This window comes from Lissotriton helveticus, chromosome 7 (genome assembly GCF_964261635.1).
Source record: "Lissotriton helveticus chromosome 7, aLisHel1.1, whole genome shotgun sequence".
Classification (NCBI taxonomy): Eukaryota; Metazoa; Chordata; class Amphibia; order Caudata; family Salamandridae; genus Lissotriton; species Lissotriton helveticus.
Window position 1 is genome coordinate 473645144 of NC_136068.1, and position 19640 is coordinate 473664783.

The 19640-nt window shown below is 48.2% G+C and overlaps 1 protein-coding gene across 2 annotated transcripts in view; it reads left to right on the top strand.

The window, feature by feature from the left end:
- LOC144768631 (uncharacterized) overlaps positions 1-19640 on the top strand; it is a 1076067-nt gene that overhangs the window by 869516 nt on the left and 186911 nt on the right. The window lies entirely within an intron of this gene.

A 19640-nucleotide genomic window follows, 5' to 3' on the forward strand; every position in this document is an offset into this window, starting at 1 on the left:
CTTCACAGCTGTCAATCCACCAAACATGTAACTGAACTAAAAACGACTAACCTATCCTTTCCCTGACGATAAGACAACTTAACCATTAATCAACAAACCTCTGCCAAACCAGCCCAAAAACAAATAGTCCCGCCACCCAGAAAGACGGGGGAAGGGAACTACCCCTCTTTCTGCACCCCCAGTAGGAAAAAACCCTCAAACACCTAACCTCTGAACATTCAAGCATCGGGACAACACTTCTCTGATCTCCAGCAAATAGAGATCCATACCAAGCCTTGATAAATGCACTCCATCATCCCGGAAAAACTCTACTGACTCGAAACGGATATCCCTGTGTGACACTCTCCCGAAACCCAATTGACGGCAAAACCTTGAAATACCAGCTAATTTCGCAGCGATGGTAACTCGGGAAAGGCCTCTCTCTATAAGGTCCAAGATAAACTGTACTACATCTTCAGAACAACGCCATGCTTCTTCCCGCCTACATGCCCCAGACGCCAAAAATTCCTTCCACGCAAGGGAATATGCTGTTCGAGTGGACACAGACAAAGAGCCTACCACCAGTTATAATACCCTACGTTGCCTACATACCAAAGATGCTCCGGCATTGGGGTCCATGTCCTGTCCGGTTCCTTGGCCAGCCCACGGAAATCTCCCCCACCGCGAACGAGACAAAGCATCGGCTATGTCATTGTCCACACCAGAAATGTGTAAAACTCGAAATGTTATGTCATGTTTTAGGCAGCCTAACACAAACACCCTCATCAACTTGAAAATCTGTTCATCTCTCGCCGACTGCCTGTTGACGATCTCGACCACTGCCATGTTGTCCAGACGAAAAAGAACCTTCTTGTGTGCTAGTTCTTCCCCCCAAAGGGTCAATGCCACTAGCAATGGGAAAAGCTCCAGAAATGTTATGCTCCCCCCTCCATCCCTCCAATCTTGTGGCCACTTCTCTGCACACCACCTGCCCTGCCAGTATAAGCCAAAACCATCACTGCCTGCTGCATCCGAAAACATTTGAACATCCCACTGTACATCCTCTTCCCTGACCAGTGGCACTCCTTTAAATGAAGTAAGAAAAACGGACCACATACGCAGATCCTCCTTCACTCCTGCTGACAAGCAGACATGGTGGTGAGGCAGATGCTGACCAGCTGAAGCTCTGCCCAATCGCCTACAGAAAGTCCTCCCTGCCCTGACTACCCTTCAAGCGAAGTTAAGATGTCCCAGCAACACCTGAACCTCCTTCACCTTCACCTTCTGTTTTGACAGCATACTGTCCAACAAGTCTAGCATTTTCAACCTTTTGTCATCCGGCAAGCGAACCCGCATTGCCACTGAAACAATTTCAGTACCCAAAAAGGATAAAACTGTAGCAGGTCCCATTGTTTTTTCAGGAACCAAGGGCACTCACAGGTCCTCCATGAGCTCATGGAAAGTGTCCAGAGCTGTCTGGCACTCCGCGGAGCCCGGGGAACCAACAAAGAAAAAAATCATCCAAATAGTGTGTTACCATCGTATGACCTGTGTGGTGCATGAAATGCCATTGCAAAAAGGTGCTGAAACATTCAAATAGAGCACATGACATGGAGCAACCCATCGGTAATGCTTTGTCCACGAGCCATTTACCCTAAAAATGGATACCCAGAAGATCCCAATCATCTGAATGGACTGGAAGCAACAAAACGCAGACTTAATGTCACATTTTGCCATCTCTATCGGTTGCGCCCGCGGTCACTACTAGTGACATGGCCACGTCAACTGAGGAATATGAAACCGAGGCAGCCTCCTCATCAATGAAATCATTCACCAAAGACCCCTCAGGCCATGACAAATGCTGAATTAGCCTGTACTGCCCTTCCTCTTTTTTGGGCACCACTCCAATAGGTGAAATTATCAAGTTCTCAATTGGCCCATCATCAAACGGGCCTGCCATCCTCCCTTCATGCACTTCTTTGCTCAGTTTTTGTCGCACCACCCCGCTATGTTCTGCCGCTGACTTCAAGTTATCTGCCCACCCTCTCTGCCTTGGTCCCTGATGACCCAAATGAAATCCATATTGGAAACTTTCCAAAAGCTTCTGTTTCACCCCTACATCCTCATACCCCCGTAGTGCATGTTCTAGCCTTGACAGCCTAACTGGCGTAGGAGCCCTTTCGCCCAGTGCCCTGCGCCCCTCTACTCCCCGTACACCCTGAAATTGCTGTGGGGTGCCAGATGTACCTGCGCCTGTCTGATGCCCTTGCTGACTTCCTTGCATTTTAACTTCCCAACAGTTAACGAGGGGATGCCGCTTACCACACTTGGAGCATTCGTGCCTAAACTTGCAGTACTCCCTTGTGCATAGTTCTTTATTGAAATCCCAGCATGCCCCCATTCCAGTCTGTGTAGCCATTGCGCTTCCCACCCCACTCCGGGTGGGCTTCCCCTGAAAGGGCCGATATATTAACGGCAGCCCACTAGCAGTAAAAATGGTCTTGCCGCCTGCCGCCGCTCCCATCGTATGCTGACGTAAATCTGTATCTAACTCCCCCACTTTGCCTCTGGGTCCCATGCCATTCGAGCCCGAAACTCCTCATCGTACTGAGCCCATGCATACCCCCCCCCAGTAATCTGCGCTTTCCGAATCACTTCCATATACTTAAATATAGACACGCTGCGCTCAGGGAATTTCTCACAATACACGCTTGCATAAATTAAAAATGCTGCCATCCAATTCTCAATGTTCAATGGCACTTTGGGGCGCTTAGCCAACTCATACTCCTCCTCCTTAGAGCCCTCCTTAGACCTGACCTCCCTATGAAGGAGTTTCAGTATCTCAACATACTCTCCGTTCCATATGTGCTCCTTGGTTGCCAACATTAAGTGAGCACCCAAAGGCTTGGTTATGTTGTAAGGCAGCTTCTTAATTTTCAATTCTTTACTGTCAAGCGGCTCTTTAACTCCCCCAGCTGCATCTGTATTAGTCCCGCTCTCCACCTTAGTACCCAATGCCACACCCCCGTTGTCAGTGCCTACTCCCGTGTCCTTAACATATTTACCTTTGAGCAGTCTCCCTTCCGTCACCTCCCCACCCCCCTCCACCCCTGTCCACACAGACACCATTTTTGGTTTGACCTGTGCTCCAGCAGTCTCACCTGGCTCTAAAGAGGCTGCTCTAGCGGGCTCTGACTGCTGTGCCGAGAAATCTGATCTATCCCTTGTTCGAGGAGCTCTCACCGAGGGGCCGCGCTCTCTTCTGTTTCCTGGCGCCACGACCTGTTGCTGCTGTACCACTCCTGAAACCTGTAAAACACTATGAGACAAGTGAGAAGGCCCTCCCCTTCCATATCCTGCAATTCCCCTTCCTCTGGGCTGTCTTCATCATAATCAAGCAAAATCGGCTCCACCACCTGAAGCCCATCAGTATCAAAATCCACCTCACGGGTCCTACTAGACCCAGCATTACCAACACTGGCCCTCACGTCCTCCTGGCGGGGGAGCCGACTGTACCTGCCGGTACTCCCCCATGCGTTGACTCTGAAAATCCATAGCCGTCGGTAAGGTAGACCACCTAGACCTGCTAGTCGTTGGGGCCAGCGAAGTCGCGCCAGACCTTCGTGCGCTGACCGCGACAGGATCCCTCATTGGTACGGAAAGTGCCGCGCAAGGCTCCACCCTCCCTTCACCTCGGCGCAATTGGGCCGTTCCACGCCCTACCGAGTCTGCTGCGCCGCACCGATCTGTACCCTGAAAAGAAAAGGTTTGGACTGATGTGCTGGGTCCCTTGCTAACAAGCGACGAATCTGACCCCGCCAACCAGAGATTATCGGTCACGCCTACTGCCTCCTGACTTGACCTGACTGCTATGTCCTGCTATTACCTACCACTGGGAGATACTCACCCCCTACCTCATCATCGCTCCATTCCAACATAGACTCCACCACTGCAGAAGCAGGAGCCCAATTCTTACCCCCTTTACTAGCATCACTTTCCCCTATCTGCCACCTCACCGGACCGCCCAAATCTTTCAAACCCCCAATATGTGTTTGCTGCTCCAACATCTCACTCCTACCGCGACCCCGCACTCCAACTGGCCAGGAGGGAAACAAGTCTAAACCTTCCCAATCTTGCCCTCTCGTTGCTGGCTCCAAAAGCCTCCGAAAAAGAACTTGAACCAAAACCACTTGCCCGACCCCTGGAGACATACCCCAAGCACGCACTGATTGAGCCCCAAAAGCACCCCGCTACCTAAAAAACTCTCCCCAACCTCCCTTGCACCTGAAACTGAAAACCTCTTATTGCCACTCACCCCCCCTCATGGGCCCATTCACCATCACCCTTAGAGCTCCACCCTACTGAAATGCCCCCCCCCTCAGGGTTGTAGTGGGCGAAAATAGCAGGGGGCTGCCAACGTTTTCTTCATCACCTAGTTCCCCCTCCTCCACTTCTACATTTTGCCTGACATATTCAGTAGCATGTGAAGGAGGGGAACAATCTACCCCAAAAACGCTTCCTTGTGCCATAAAATGCCTGTCCTCTGAGCCCTCTGGCCAAACGCCTTGCTTACTCCCACACGAAACATCAAGCACAGCCTCTCTCTGCTCCTCTCCCTCCTCCCAACCGCTCCGCCCCTCCCCCGCGCCGATTCACCTACTCACGAGCTCACAATAGCATTGCTGGCTCCTATCTCAGACACACGCTCCACAGCCGCCAACGAAGATGAGCGTTTCTTGCCCCCCCGCAGGCCCCCACTCTTCTTATGCACTACGGGTGATGCGCCCGCCCCCTCCCTTTGCTCATGGGGCCGGGCCGCATCAAAAGAATCCCCCACACCCGCCGGAGGCATCATTAAGCCTTCAGCTACACCCTCAACAGGCCCGCTCGACATGCCCGCGGCCTCCCTGCCCCCCCCCCCGCCCTGCACCTGACTGGGTCGACTTCCGAGTACGGGACCTGCCCTCCTCACTCACCGGAGATGCCTGTCGTGTTTTTTCGGGGAAGTACACCCTGCTACAGCGGCAGCAACACCAGCAGATGCCTGGCGCGCCTACCCCATGCCGATGACGAGGTCCATTCTGCCGGCTTCGCTCAGCAAGCGAATCGCTTCTAAAACTCTGTAATCCTCCATTATCACAGGTAAACACATCTACACTAAATATAAAGCAATGCAACCTAAAGTTCCGAACAAACAACGAACTATAAGGATCAGTAAAAATTCCTACCTAAGCTCCCAGCTACCAGGTCACCAAACCTAAAATGGTGGCTGGGAGCAGGAGCCCAAAGCATTTATGCTTGGGCTCCTTTTGGGCTACTAACTGAAACAAGCCTAAATCTAAAATGGCCGGTGACCAAGCTTCCAGTCCCCCCCCCCACACACCCACCCAAATCGCCCGGGGGGGATCTCCCTGAGGTCGGCTGCCCCCTCCAAGCCCCCCAGAGAGAGCACATTTTCTACCCAAATTCTTTTTTTAAGTGGGTAATCAACACCAAACTCCTTGCTTTAAAGATAATATATGAGATTTTTTGTAACAAAATATGTCTTCAACACAGCATTATAGGCTTTATCACGGTGCAATAACCTTGTTTAATTAGCTCATCCAAAGGCTTCACTTGCCAATTTCTGTCTTGTTTCCAATAAAAGTATCACTGAACTTGACTCTCCCCTATCTCCTATCCCTGTCAAACAAATGAGGAAGCTAATGACAATGACTGCCATAGAGATTGGGGGCGGGGGGCGGCCCAAGAAAAAATGGGGGAAGGCAAGGCACAGCAGTAAGTACATTTTGACACATGATACAGCATGGCAACAGCACACAATCAGAAAGATAACTAAAATAGCAGGAAATTCATTGTAGTATATAGCGAGTCATTGTATCGGCACTCAATCAAAGGAAAGTCTAAGGCACTTAGGCACAGTACTACACTCTACCCCACGTCGCAGACTTTCAGGTTAGCAGGAGGCCAGAGGCTGGATTGTCTAGGTCATTTCCAACATCATCGAACAAAGTGGAGATACCTGCATTGGGCAAAACACCCTCTGCAACTGGCAAGGGGGGTGAATCTCTCTGTCTGAGGTAATCCAACATGGGTTCCCAAATGTCCTTTGGGCAGGATATCGGTGGCATGAGTTCCCAGTAGGTAAAGAGCTGCTCCTGGCAATAAACTGCATCTTGTAGCCAGGTCTCAGTCTTTGGTGCAGGTCGCCTGCCCACAGTGCATAGCAATCCTTTGTTTGGCTAAAAACAAAAGCATTGCTGTGAGACACAAACTGCTAGGGGGACATCTTCAATGTATCCAAAAAGTCCAACTAATGGGGTATGTAGTAGTGAATGGGCAGTTTTTGGAAGCAGGACTGAGTAAACTGCAGACCGGTATCCCACCAGCTGAGGGCATTCCAAGACGAGACGGAGGAATGAGGCCCGTGTGCATCATCAACCAGCCCGTGTGAAGCAATGGCACAGGGGTATGGTACAGCGTATACAGGAATTTGAAACCGATGAGCTGCAGTCTGTAATTGGGTGATAGGCCTGCAGTTTGCCCACAGCAATGCAACCATTGCATGTCTGTGATGGGTTAGAGTTAATGTCTAGGTCCCAGGCATCGCAAGCCGCCGGAGTACTCACTGATTCCTTGCCCTGCATCTCATTGTATAGGCGGGTGACTAACCGTTGAGAGGAGGTGTTGGTTAGCATGTGTTCAAGCACGTAGAGAATTGGTGGTGGCGTGAGGAACTTGACATTCATTGCCTGGCAGGTAGTCCGGAGCTGGTTGTAGAAAAATATGCCTAGCGCTGGGAGACGGGGAGCCTCCTCTGCAAAAAATGGGGATAAAAATTGACCATTAGGGTAAAGTCTGCAAAATTAGAGATTTCATGTCATGCCTGTTCCTCAGCCCTGTGACATAGCTGTCCGTTAGGTGTGGTTGGGTGGGTCAAAAGTTCCTCAGTCCGTGCTGCTCCTCGGCTCCAAAGATAGGAGCCCAACTGGGGGAGACAGGCTTATATCCCCCCTGGCGCAGCTTGCCCTGCTCGTGTGACTTGCCCCCATTGGGCCATTTGTACATTGCGATGGCCCCCATTGGCCGGTGGGGTTGGCTCCACCGTAGCGGCTGCGGTGTTAGGGGGGGTTCCTCCCGCTCTCGGGCGCTTTTAGGCACCAAAAAAAGGTTCCTGTTGGGGGGCTCGGCGTGGGTTATGGTGCCGGCTTTTTATACCCCTGTTGGGGGCTGCCTCTGCGATAACCCCCGCACTCAGCCCCACTCTCCCACCAATCACATTCCTCCTGCACAGTATCCCTTTCCTGGAAATAAGCCAACGTACACACTTCTTGTGGTGGTCATTTGTTGGACACAGTTTTTATTAGGAATACACGGATCTCTTTTGGGTACTCAGTACCGCCTTTTGTCAGTTATAAATGGCAGTGTGGCATGTTTTTGCGTTATCATAAAGCATATTTTATTGCACATCTTTGCAAAATTACTTTTCTACTGACAGGTCGTTTAGTTGGGTTTGCTTTTGTCTTCTGCGTGAAAGGGGTGTAGCCACTGTCCCGGAGTTAGGCCCAACTCGCTACCTTGTCGGACTCCTGTTCTGGCCTGCCAACCGGCGGTGGCTGGGCTGCGAGCGCCATCTCTGTTTGCTACCCTCTCTTGGTAGGCCGACTCACCCAGCCGTGAGGCATCGTAAGGTGAGTGTCCCTACCCGCCGTCCTTCGGTCCCCTCGCCCAGCCGTGAGGCATCGTAAGGCAAGTGATCCTGTCCCGGCACACCGCCCTCCGGTGTTCTTCCGTACCAACCATTCTCCCCGTCGTTCTCCGCCACGCCACCAGTGAGGTTTCCGTCTTCCTGGGGGCTCCCCCTCGCCCCTGGGAGAACATCATCTGCATCCTGCCATCGTTATGGAGCCCCACAGGTTGCTCCAGAACATGCTCATGCCTTCCTCGGACAGGTGCACTCCATCATGTGCGTAGAACTCTGGGTGGCCCGTGTGTATGAGCCCGTGCCTGATTGCTTCCAACCCATTGGTTCTGCAGAATTTGCTCATGGTGAGGTTTAATTTCTTCCCTGAGTTCTCGACCGCTTTTGTGGAGTCAGCCCCACGCCATTCCCTCCGGCTGATCAGACCCGACCAAATCACGGTGGTGCTGCTGAAGGCTTTGGTTGCCTCCGTGAGGTCCCTTTATATGTTGTAGAGGAGGGCTCGCCTCAGTAGCCTGGCCAGATCATTTCCCCCCAGGTGGATGATCAGGATGTCCGGGTGCCAGGCTGCCTCCGCCTGCAATTCCGCTAGGGTCGGCGGGAGCTGGTCCCATCTCATCACGGGTCGTCTGTACTATCGCACACATGTCTCCACTGGCCGCCCCTCGCGCCTGTGGACCCCTTGTCGCCACCAGGTGTGCATCCTGCTTATGAATGAGTGGCCCACCACCCATACTCGCCGTGGTCCCCGCCCTGCTGGTGAGAGGATATCAAACAAATTTGTCACATGGCTGCCCACCCTCTGGTGGTGCCCCTCAATTTCCCCCAGCCGGCCCTGTTATCCTATAGCAGTTGTGGCCTCACATAAGTGCGGTATGCCCTTGGCTGCCAACTAGCTACCGCCTGGAACCCGGCCTCGCTCATTCACTGCTGTGCGGCAGTCCTGGCCGCCCCTATCCTGAATGAATGAGACCCGAAGCCCGCGGGTGGTAGCCCCGCTTAGCTGAGCATGAGGCGCAGGATTGCCGTGAATTGGAACTTGCTCAGGTGCGAACCATCTCTATGCCTGAACAGGGGGCCGTCGCCTGCCGGGCGTATGGCCATGAACAGCAGTAGGCAACAAACTGCGCAACAATCCTGATATTTGATGCATCGCAGCGTCACCAATGCCCCCTTGCCGGCCTGATCTGTTTTTGACTGCCTCAGCAGGATCTCCACTTCTCCTGTCTTTGGTACAACATCGCCTGCCTGTAAGCAGCGCTTTGCAGCCCGTTGGAGGCTGCCTCTGCAAGAGGATCAGTTCAAAATAAGGCCTGGGACAAAGCATGAGTGCAGGTGAGAGCGGTCTTGGGCAATGCTAAATTTAAATTGATACATTTTAAATTCTTACACCACATGCACCATACACCAGTGGTCCTACGTAAAATTTACCCTGGGACAAGTGCTGCCTGCCCCAGGTGCCAGACATAGAGGGCCCCATTTTTGCACATGGCTGTGAAGCATTACTGGGATTCGATCTTCTCCACTATAGAGGCAGTAACTGGGATCCCATTAGAGTTTGAGTCCCAGCAGGGCATATTAAGAGTAAATCCCAAGAAAAATGGATTCCTGTGCACGGCGGCCAGACGGCGCAGCGGGCTGGCGCAGCGGGGGCGCCGGATGCGCGCCGAAGCCGCGCCTAAGCCAAGCCCGTCTGTGCCCGTCCGTGCCAAGACCGTGCCGAGAGCCGGTCATACTGCCCAAATCCACCCAATAACCAGGTACAATTCGAACGATCTACTCACTATACGACAGTCAACGGCTAGCCATAGTTGTAAGGATTATTCTCCCATCTACCATCTTTGGGGCCCATTCTCGTGTCGTCGTTGTAGATGGTCATCCCTGACACCCACCGGCAATTTACTACGACCACCCCCCCCAATTCCGCATAAACCAACTTCCTTCCACTTCGGACTTATTAATGCAAGATCTTTAGCGTGCCACGGACAAGACATCCATGACCTCGTACTTTTCCATGATCTTGAGGCCCTGTTTATCACCGAATCCTGGCTCAATGACTCATCCAACCCAGATCTGGCAACTGCCCTTCCCCCTGACTTTACCATCTACAGACGGGATAGACCAGCTGGCAGGGGAGGCGGGTTAGCTATCATTATTAGAAAATCCATTAGGTGCCACACATTTGACCTGGCCGCCCTCAAGGGCTGTGAGAGCATAGGCTTTGTAATCCACATTAACCCTTCTACCTCCTTTTCCGGAGGTCTTGTCTATCGCCCCCCTGGTAACGCTACGCCCTTCATAGATTCCTTGGATGAAACTCTTGGATCCCTTTTGTCCCACTATCCCAACTTCACCCTCCTCGGTGATTTCAATCTTCATTTGGAATCCCGCGTAGACCCCCACACTTTAACCTTCCTACAATCCCTTGACATCTTTGGTCTCTCTCAATTAGTTATTCCCCCCACGCACCAGGCCGGCCACACACTAGATGGCATTTGCTCAAACTCAATCACTCTAGCTGTATCCCCCCCTATCCCACAAATTTGGACTGACCATTGCTTTATACCCTTCTCCGTCCAGGCAAAACCCATATCACAACCGTGCACCAAGAACACCCCTCCAACCTACTCGACCAACTGGAAGAAAGTAGCGGATTCCATTAAACTTCACCCTCAGCTCCCCACCCCCCCGCCCACTATTGTTGGAGATGTATCACAAGATTCCAAAAACTTTCACATCTGGATCAATCAACTGGTTCTGGCCAATTCTAATTCAACCCACCAAAAACCTATCTCTCATAAAAGAAAACCCAATGCCCCCTGGTATACCCAGGCCCTTACCGACAGTCACCATAAGTGCAGGGTTCTTGAAAGAGAGTGGAGGAAAACTTATGACCCTTCCTCCAGAACCCGATACACCCAACAGAGGAAACAATACCTGTCTCATATAAAAAATGCAAAAAAGGAGTTCTTTACTGCAGCAATAGAATTAGCCAATCAGAAACAACAGACGATTTTTAATATTGTCAAGTCCTTCACCCATCCCAAGGCCCTCGCAGTGGAAATCCCCCCATCCCAAATCCTTTGCGACCAAATTGCTGACTTCTTCGTTGAGAAAATTAATAACATTCGTCAGGATTTTCCCCCCTCTTCTGTCCCTCTGCAAGCTGCCACCACCAATTTGCCCCTGCTTGGTAATTTCCCAACAGTGACCTTGCTCCAAACCCAGAAGGCCATTATGTCTTGCCGATCAGGAGCCCCCACGGACTCCTGCCCCCCTGCTATCTTCCACCTCTTCATCGAGGCCATCAACCCTCTCATCAATTCCATTGTCAACCAATCCCTCAGCTCAGGCACCGTCCCCGCAGAATGGAAGAAGGCCATCGTGAAGCCGCTAATGAAAAAACAAAATAAATCCCCGACAGACCTTTCCAACATGCGCCCAATCTCCCTACTCCCGGCACTAGGCAAAATTACTGAACAAATAGTACAAGAGGAGTTAAAAGCCTTTGTGGAAAATAACCACATCCTCCACCCACAGCAATCTGGTTTCCGCCCCGGCCACTCCACTGAAACTGCCTTGATCGAGCTATCCGACACCATCAAGTTCTTGCAGGATGAGGGGAAACACGCTGTACTCATCCTGCTCGACGTAACTGCCGCATTTGATACCATCTCCCATGACATCCTCATTCACAGAATGCGCGAGATCGGTGTGACAGGTACTGCACTAAAATGGATAACGTCATTCCTTTCCCAAAGGTCTCAAACCGTCTCACTTGGCCCCTTTCTCTCCGGCGAAAGAACCATTATATCAGGGGTGCCCCAGGGGTCTATTCTCAGTCCCCTTTTTTTTAATATCTACATGGCCCCATTGCTTGCCCTGATTGAATCCCATGGCATCCTAGTAACATCTTATGCTGACGACACCCAACTTGTCGTCACCTTGGATAAAAAAACACCCGATGCCGCTCTTAGATTCCAGAATTGCCTCTCCCAAGTATTTGCTTGGCTCAACAACAACCATCTTAAGTGCAATAGCGCCAAAACCGAAATTATACCCTTAGGCAAAGACACCCGTTTTTCTCCAAAAGATTGGTGGCCTCAACATTCGGAAGCTCCTCCCAGCGCAGTCTCCTCGGCCCGCAATCTGGGCGTCCAATTCGACTCTTCCCTCAGTTTTGACGATCATGTGCGCATCACTGCAGGGTGCTGTTTTAACCTTATTAGACAACTAAAGAAATTCTTCGACTTTCTCCCTATCTCTGCCAGGAAATCAGTTGCCGTGGCCCTGATCCTATCTAGGCTAGACTATTGCAACGGTCTCCTGGCAGGCATAAAGAAGTCTACCCTCAAGAAGCTACAGAGCGTAGAGCACGCAGCGGCCAGGCTCGTCCTTAAACTCCCTAGAAGGTCTTCTGCCTCCGCAGCCCTCAACACTCTCCATTGGCTGCCCCTCCCTAAAAGAATCCTTTTTAAACTTCTTGTCACTGTTTTTAAAGCTACCAAGAACACAGGCCCCTCCTATCTCATTAAGCGCTTCCCACATTATATTCCATTACGTCCCCTCAGGTCATCAGGAGCCAACCTGGTCACCATACCCAGGTTTAAGCTCAAAACGAAGGGTGGAAAAACATTCTCACTCCTGGCAGCAAAGGCATGGAATGGCCTCCCCTTCAACCTCAGGCACGCCCCCTCAGAAAGCCTTTTCAGGAAACTCCTGAAGACATGGATATTCTCTCAGCCCGACTCTTTGGTCCTCGCAGCCATCTGATTCTTGTTCACGCCAAGTTGGTTTCTCCTGTCTGCTCAGCGCCAAGATGCTCCTTCCGGAGCGATAGACGCGCTTTACAAAAACTAATAAATATCAAATATCAAATATCAAATTCCTGAACCTGGCATTGATACTAGTACATAGAAGAGTCACAATGTGTCGGATGGGTAACAGGAGCTCCCCACATACACTTACGGGACAGAGATTTGGTGGAATGGGTCTTTGCGGACGAGAAGCATATTAATTTGAATAGGGGGAGATGACATGGTACAGAAGGCCCTGCAAATATGGGCGGACGTTTTGGGCAGTTTAGTTGGGGGGGCGGAGAGAGTGTTGAGTCACATTGCAGGAGAGAGTGCCTCAGATGGTGGGTCACCACATTCCCTTCTGATGCCCCATTCAGGGTACGGAGGTGCTCTAGAAGTAGAATTAAAATCTTGCCACTCAGGATCATCCAGGGAGAAATAGATGTGCATCTTGGGTGTAAGTGGAGAGAGGGGATGGGCAGCTCAAACCTCCGCTGGGGATTTTTTAAAATGTACCTCGTTGGGGTTTCATATTGGAGATAATTGCAAGGTTATGTGTTCACAGCTATGTCATTGCTGTGCAGTAAAACTAATAAAGAAAAGTTTTAAAAAAATATAGACGATGGGGACATGACCCCTTTTACATAGTGTTGGCCTTATGCCCACCCATTTGCAAGCCTGCGAACCCACACCACTCTGAGTAGGGCGTGGTAATAGCAGGATTCCGATGTACCCAGAACAGGCAATGCAACCTTCTGGTTGGCACTTCTCCACTCATGTTAATCTTAGCACTTGCCAGAAATACAGGACTAAGCAAGGGCAAGTTGCAGTGCCGGTTCAACTGCAGCTTCTCTTCTAGATGTGGCCTCCTCCACTTCACCACCATCCCAGAATCTGGGTACCACCCTGAGCTGCATCCCTGGCAGACCACAGGCTCTTGGACAGTGCACCACGTGACCTCTTTGAAAATTGTATCGCCATGTACATCGAACTCGTTCAGGTGGATGGAGGAGAGATCATGCATTATGAGTAAATAAATTCCTTTTTTTTAAATATCTTTATTTGATTTTACAACAGTTTACAACTCAGTGAATAAAAACATATCATCCAATACATAAATAGCCACAATTGCCTCATTGCAGGAAATGCTATTATTCCTTTAGGATACTAAGTGTTACCTTGAGATTGAGACCACTCAATTAAGGGGGACCAAATTCTTTGTCCCTTTATCCTTCGTTTCCTACCTTTTGCTTTATATATAGCCATTTCTAGATTAAAAATTGCTAGCAGTCTAGAAAACCATTGTTGGAATGATGGAGCAATGGGATCTAACCAGGCTGAAGCTATACAGATTCTTAATACCTCCATTGCAAACAAAGTTAATTCATAACCCGTTGTCTGGTTTGTGCGATTCGTCACCCCCAAAACAACCATTTCATCTGACAAAGATATTTCTGTTTTTAAAATCAAAGTCAAAAAGCTTTCAATACTTGATTTTAAAGAAGTTAGGCCTACACAGGAGGAGAATATGTGTATACACACAGTTCACAGTTCACAGTTCATACGTCTTTATTTCGAGATTGTCCATCATAAAAGACTTTCATAAAAGCACTGTACTCTAGACTATATACAACATATGCCCTACATAATAATAAAAACATTAAAACTAGTTAATAAAACCTTGTATACATATGTTAATGTCAACACACAGATATTCACTGCGTAGAGTGTTGGACATGTCATACAAATTCATAAAACATGATTAAATTTATAATTAAAGAAGTAGTAGATATATATTACAATTAAAAACAATCAGTTGATCAACTCTCATATGGGTACCTAGCTCTGATTATCCATGCCCACCCCAAGAATTTTGCTACCGCTATGGTCACAATCTCTGATGTATTGGTTCTCAAAAGCCATAGCGCCTCTACACCCACCCGTGTTCTCATTTTGATACATATTGGTTTTAACCATTTTCTCCGGGGGGGGCTAAATAAGCGGGGCAAGCAAAGAAAACATGACCTATTCACTCCTTTTGGTCCCTACACCAGGGGCAATACTCTGAAGACTGACCACGCCATTTATTTGTAAAAGACCTCAAGGGTAGCGTCCCGACCCTAAACTGGTGGAATAGCTTTCTATCGCTACTCCTAGTGATGACATCCCAATATTCCTCCAGTGAGGGGTCGAGCTTATGGACCAAAATCCTATCAGTCAATGAAGTAGAATCTATCCGGACAACAAGTTGGAGTCTTACAGTCGCCCAGTAAAGTGCTTTAAATTCCTTTTTAGAAGGAAAAGCATTATTTCCGGGGGCCAACCACAGCTGACTAAGGCCCATGTTTCCCAATATAGATTTCACATCTCTGAACCAAGGAAGATTACCTGATCCCAAAATAGATCTAAGATCTGAAATTTCATTGGCAAAAGGTGCCAGTTCCAGAGTTGTCCATATTCTCCTCCACAGTGCTACCATCCTAAGCCGCGCCACATCATCAATAGAATGGCAGCCCATGTCAAGTAACAGGGGTTTCATAGGGCTTGATTGAGGGAGCCCGACCAGATTGCGAAGGAATTTATTTTGTATTCTATCCAGCGATGATAGGTCCGAAAAGCCCCATAAGTCTGCACCGTACAGGATTGCTGAACTTATTTTAGCTTTATATATTTTTAAGGCGGGCGCTATCCTTTTAGTTAGTGAAGTTCTTTGTTCCTTAATTAAGCACCCTGTTAATTGGGCAAATTTTAAACAGAGTAGATCATAACTTCCACCTGCTCTAGCTCGATACCATTCATGCTGACATGGCCCTTCAGCGGCCTGTTTTTGGTTAGTACCATGAATTTGGTTTTACTCTCGTTGACCTGGAGGTCATTATGTTTGCAGAAGTCCTCAAACTTATTTAATGCTGTTTGAAGTCCCTTCTGTGTTTTAGATAGGATAAGGGTGTCATCCGCGAAGATAAGGAGTGGAAACTTTATGCCACCTAGGGCCGGGGCGTCAGTTGGTGTGTCTACAAAGTACAGCACGACTCGGTTAATAAATAACAGAAACAGAGTCGGTGCAAGAACACACCCCTGGCGGACACCACGAGTAACAGGGAATCGCTCAGTGACCTGCCCCTGCCTACCCCATCTAACCCTCGCAAAGTTAACCTTGTGTAATCTTATCACTAGATCCAAGAGTTCACGGGGCATTCCCATGTTTCCTAGGGCAACCCATAACTTATCTCTTGGGACGAGATCGAAGGTGGACTTGAGGTCTACAAACGCTGCATAAATAGTTCCTCCACCCAAAAACACCACCTTCCAGTATACAATCAGAGTTAGGTAGCGTACATCTGAAGCAACACGTCCCCCTCCCACTCCCCCATTTGGCTATTCTGTCCGGAGTGTAATACATGAAAAAACACATTTTGTAAAGCTGAGTCTGAAGTTTAGTTGACATAAGAACAGTTTGCGACGTTCGCGTATTAAAATTCTTCTGTTGTAATGGTTATTTTACTCTGCCATTTTTGTGCTGTTTTCTCAAGATCATCCGGGTATTCCATTAATAAGAGAGAGTACATCCCTCCAATCCTAATTTTTTTTTGTGAATCGCTAAGTATTTCAGCTATATCTATTTTGCCAAATGGTGTGTTAGCCCTAGTGTGTCGCAATATGAAATCTCTAATTTGGAGATACTTAAAAAAGTTTCTCCATTCCCAGTGAAACTTTTCTCTCAATTCCTCAAAGGAGTGCAGCCCTTCTGTGGAAAACAGACATCCTATGTGAGTGATTCCGGCTGCATTCCACCTATTAATACAAACATCACTAAATATTTCAGGGAGAGCGGGGTTGTTCAAGAGAGGTGTGTAGAATGACAAACGCCCTATACCAAATAGTTTTCTCACAGCTTTCCATACCTTAAATCCACCTACCAGTGTCTTTAGTCTCACCTTTTTATGATAGCTGTCATAGAGGTATCTCCAGAGATAGCCAGTGCTTTTATAGCCCAGAATTAGCTGGTGGATAGATGGGGCGTCAACAGCCGGAGCTGCCTCCATCCCATCAAGCTGAAAAAGCTCGTGACTATATAGCAGTACCGTAGCCCAATAGTATGCCTTCAGGTTTGGGAGGGCAAGTCCTCATTTTTCTTTGGGAAGCGTCAAGAGTTTATAGGCTCGTCGGGGTTGAGTGTATGCCCAAATAAAACTTGAAAAGGTACGCTCCATTGCTTTGAACCATTGATCTGAAATTTCCAAATTTATTGCTCTAAATATGTAGAGAATTTTTGGAAAGTAGACCATTTTTAATGCATTCACCCGGCCGATCAATGATAGATGTAGATTATCGATGCGGCGGGGATCTTTCCGCATTGTATCTAGCATGGGTTTCAAATTTAGATCAACTAGAGTTTCTAATTTGGAGGTGATACAGATACCTAGATACGTTGCCTTATCCGTTACCCAAGCGTCCCTCATATCACATTTAGTGTTCAAGACTATTTGTGCTTTCCCTTGGTTCAGTGCGTACCCAGCAACTTTCCCAAAAGCTTCAGCTTCTGTTTCAATAATGGGCATGGCTGAGCTTGGATCGGAGGTCACTATGGCAATGTCGTCGGCATATGCCAGGGTCTTTGTTAAATATCCTTGTGTTGAGATGGGAATTATGCCCCTGTTACATTCTAATCGGCGGATGAAGGTATCAATGTAGATTTCAAACAGCAGCGGTGAGATGGGGCACCCCTGCCGAGTTCCTCTTGAAATTGTCAGCTCTTTAGAGAGGTTGCCGTTAAGCATAACCGCGGCCCGGGGATTGATGTATAGTTTCTGGACAGCCTGTATGAATCCCTGTTTAAATCCCACCGGGACATTGCACGCCACAAGAATGACCAGGAGACCCTGTCGAAAGCCTTCTCGGCGTCGAGAAGTATTAACGCCATAGGGTCTCCTGTCACCTCGGTGCTATCAAATAGGCTGATCATCCGCCGAATATGATTTGTAGTTTCCCTCCCGGGGACGAAGCTGTGTTGAAATTTGGATATGACTTTGTAAATGATTGGTGAGATGCGATTAGATATTAGTTTGGAGTATATTTTTGAGTCAACATTTATCAAAGTAATAGGGCGGTAAGAGCCCATTTGATCCGGGGGTTTATGCTTCTTAGGGAAGATAACTATTTTAGCCCTAGACCAGGAGTTGGGGGGCTGCCCCCCTCTGAATATATACGTACATAGATCTAGTAATATATCTTTAAGCTGATCTAAAAATAATACCTAAAATTCCAAAGGGATAGTATCCAATCCGGTTGCTTTACCGCGGGGAAGATCCTTCACTGTATTTATTATTTCATCTATGTTCGGGACCCCCTCTAGGTTTTCCTGATCTTCCTCACTAAGTTTGTCGAATGTGTCTATATCCAGATATTCATTAATGTTCCCCAGGTCAGCTTCACCCACTTCTGTATACAAAGTGCTATAAAAGCGCCAAAATGCCTCTCTGATCTTTCCTGGGTCAGATACCAGGCCTTCTACTGGGTCTTGAATCTCACGTATGATATTCTGTGAAGCTTGCTGTCTCATCCGAATGGCTAGTTCATGCCCGGCTAATTCACTGACCTCATAAACTTTTTCACGGTGAATAGTAGCTTTTTTGACCGTTTTGGTAGTAAAGATGTTTGTAATAGCCGCTTTGGCGATAGCTACCTGATACTGAATGTCAGTGATTTCTTCTGCCGTTAAAGAGTCTCGTGTTGCCTTTACAAGATTTTCCTCAGCCCCCTTTAACCTCTCTTGTAACTCTCTGAGAGACTCTCTTGCTAGTTTATTAACCCTAAGTGAGTATTGCATTGTTTCTCCCCTAATCCCTGCTTTTAAGGTATCCCACACATAGTTCACAGATGTGCTCCCATTGTTATCTTCTAAAAAATTGGAAATCCACCCTCTAATATGATTACAGTAGTTTTTATCAAGAAGCAGGGATTTCTCAAATGTCCATATTCTTTGTGTCTGGTTCAATTGGGTCAGAGTTACCGTGCATACCATACTAAAGGGTTGTGGTCTGATAGAACACGGGGTAGCTTTTTTACCTCGGAGGTAGATCTTAATGAATTAGACATCAAAAAATAGTCCAGCCTTACGTGTGTGTGATGCGGGTTTGAAAAAAGTATAACCTGGATCGTTGGGGTTGGACATTTGCCATCCATCAATAAGCCCATGTGTGAGACATAACTGCTTAATGGCTCTAAAAACCTTAGGTTTCCGGACGTAATATTGCCAGTCGTCCCTCATTGACCAGTCTAGAGGAAGATTTATATTAAGATCCCCACAAATAAGTAGTGGCAATGGCCAATGAGTAAGTTCATTGGAGATCTGATTAATTACAGAGGGGTCGTCACTATTGCTCCCATAGAATGAGCAGATGGTCATTGATTGTGATTGTCAAGCCCGATATTCTGTGATCACCCATCTACCATATTTATCTGCTTTTGTCCGAGCGAAATTGTTCCCTACACCTTTAGCTGAGATTGCCACTCCTCTGATCCGAGCTCCCTGCGTAGTGGCACCGATCAGATTATATCCCAATGATTTAAGCAGATGCGATTGTGATCCCTCAATATGGGTTTCCTGAAGGCAAATTATGTTGGTACCCGTGGTTTGTAACTCTACAGAAACCATCTGTCTCTTTTTAATATCATTTAGTCCACAAATGTTTAATGATAACATTTTTAGCAACCCCATCTTAAGAGTCTAACAGCCTGATTCATGAAGCGAAATTGCGCCCGCAATGGCTGCGAAAATGCAATTGCGGGTGCAAAACACGGAATCGGCATTCAAGTACAAAATAGCGAATTCGCAAACACAGAATAGCGATTAAAATAGCGATTACGCTATAATAGTCGCAGAGTCCCGGTAGTCGCGCATTAGCGATACGGAAATAGCGACCAACCACGGAATCTGCGAAATGAATAGCGAAACGCTATTTATTCTCAATCGGCATTCATGAAAAATAAACAATAGCGGAAAACCCCAAAATCGCATTTTTGCGCGGCGCAATTTAAGGACAACTCAAAGCAGGTGGTAACCATAAAAGCCATGATTAAGTAAAATTTGAAAAACAGTTGGCCAATCACCAACAGGTCCAGGCCTGACCAATCACACATAAGGACATTCAGCAGCA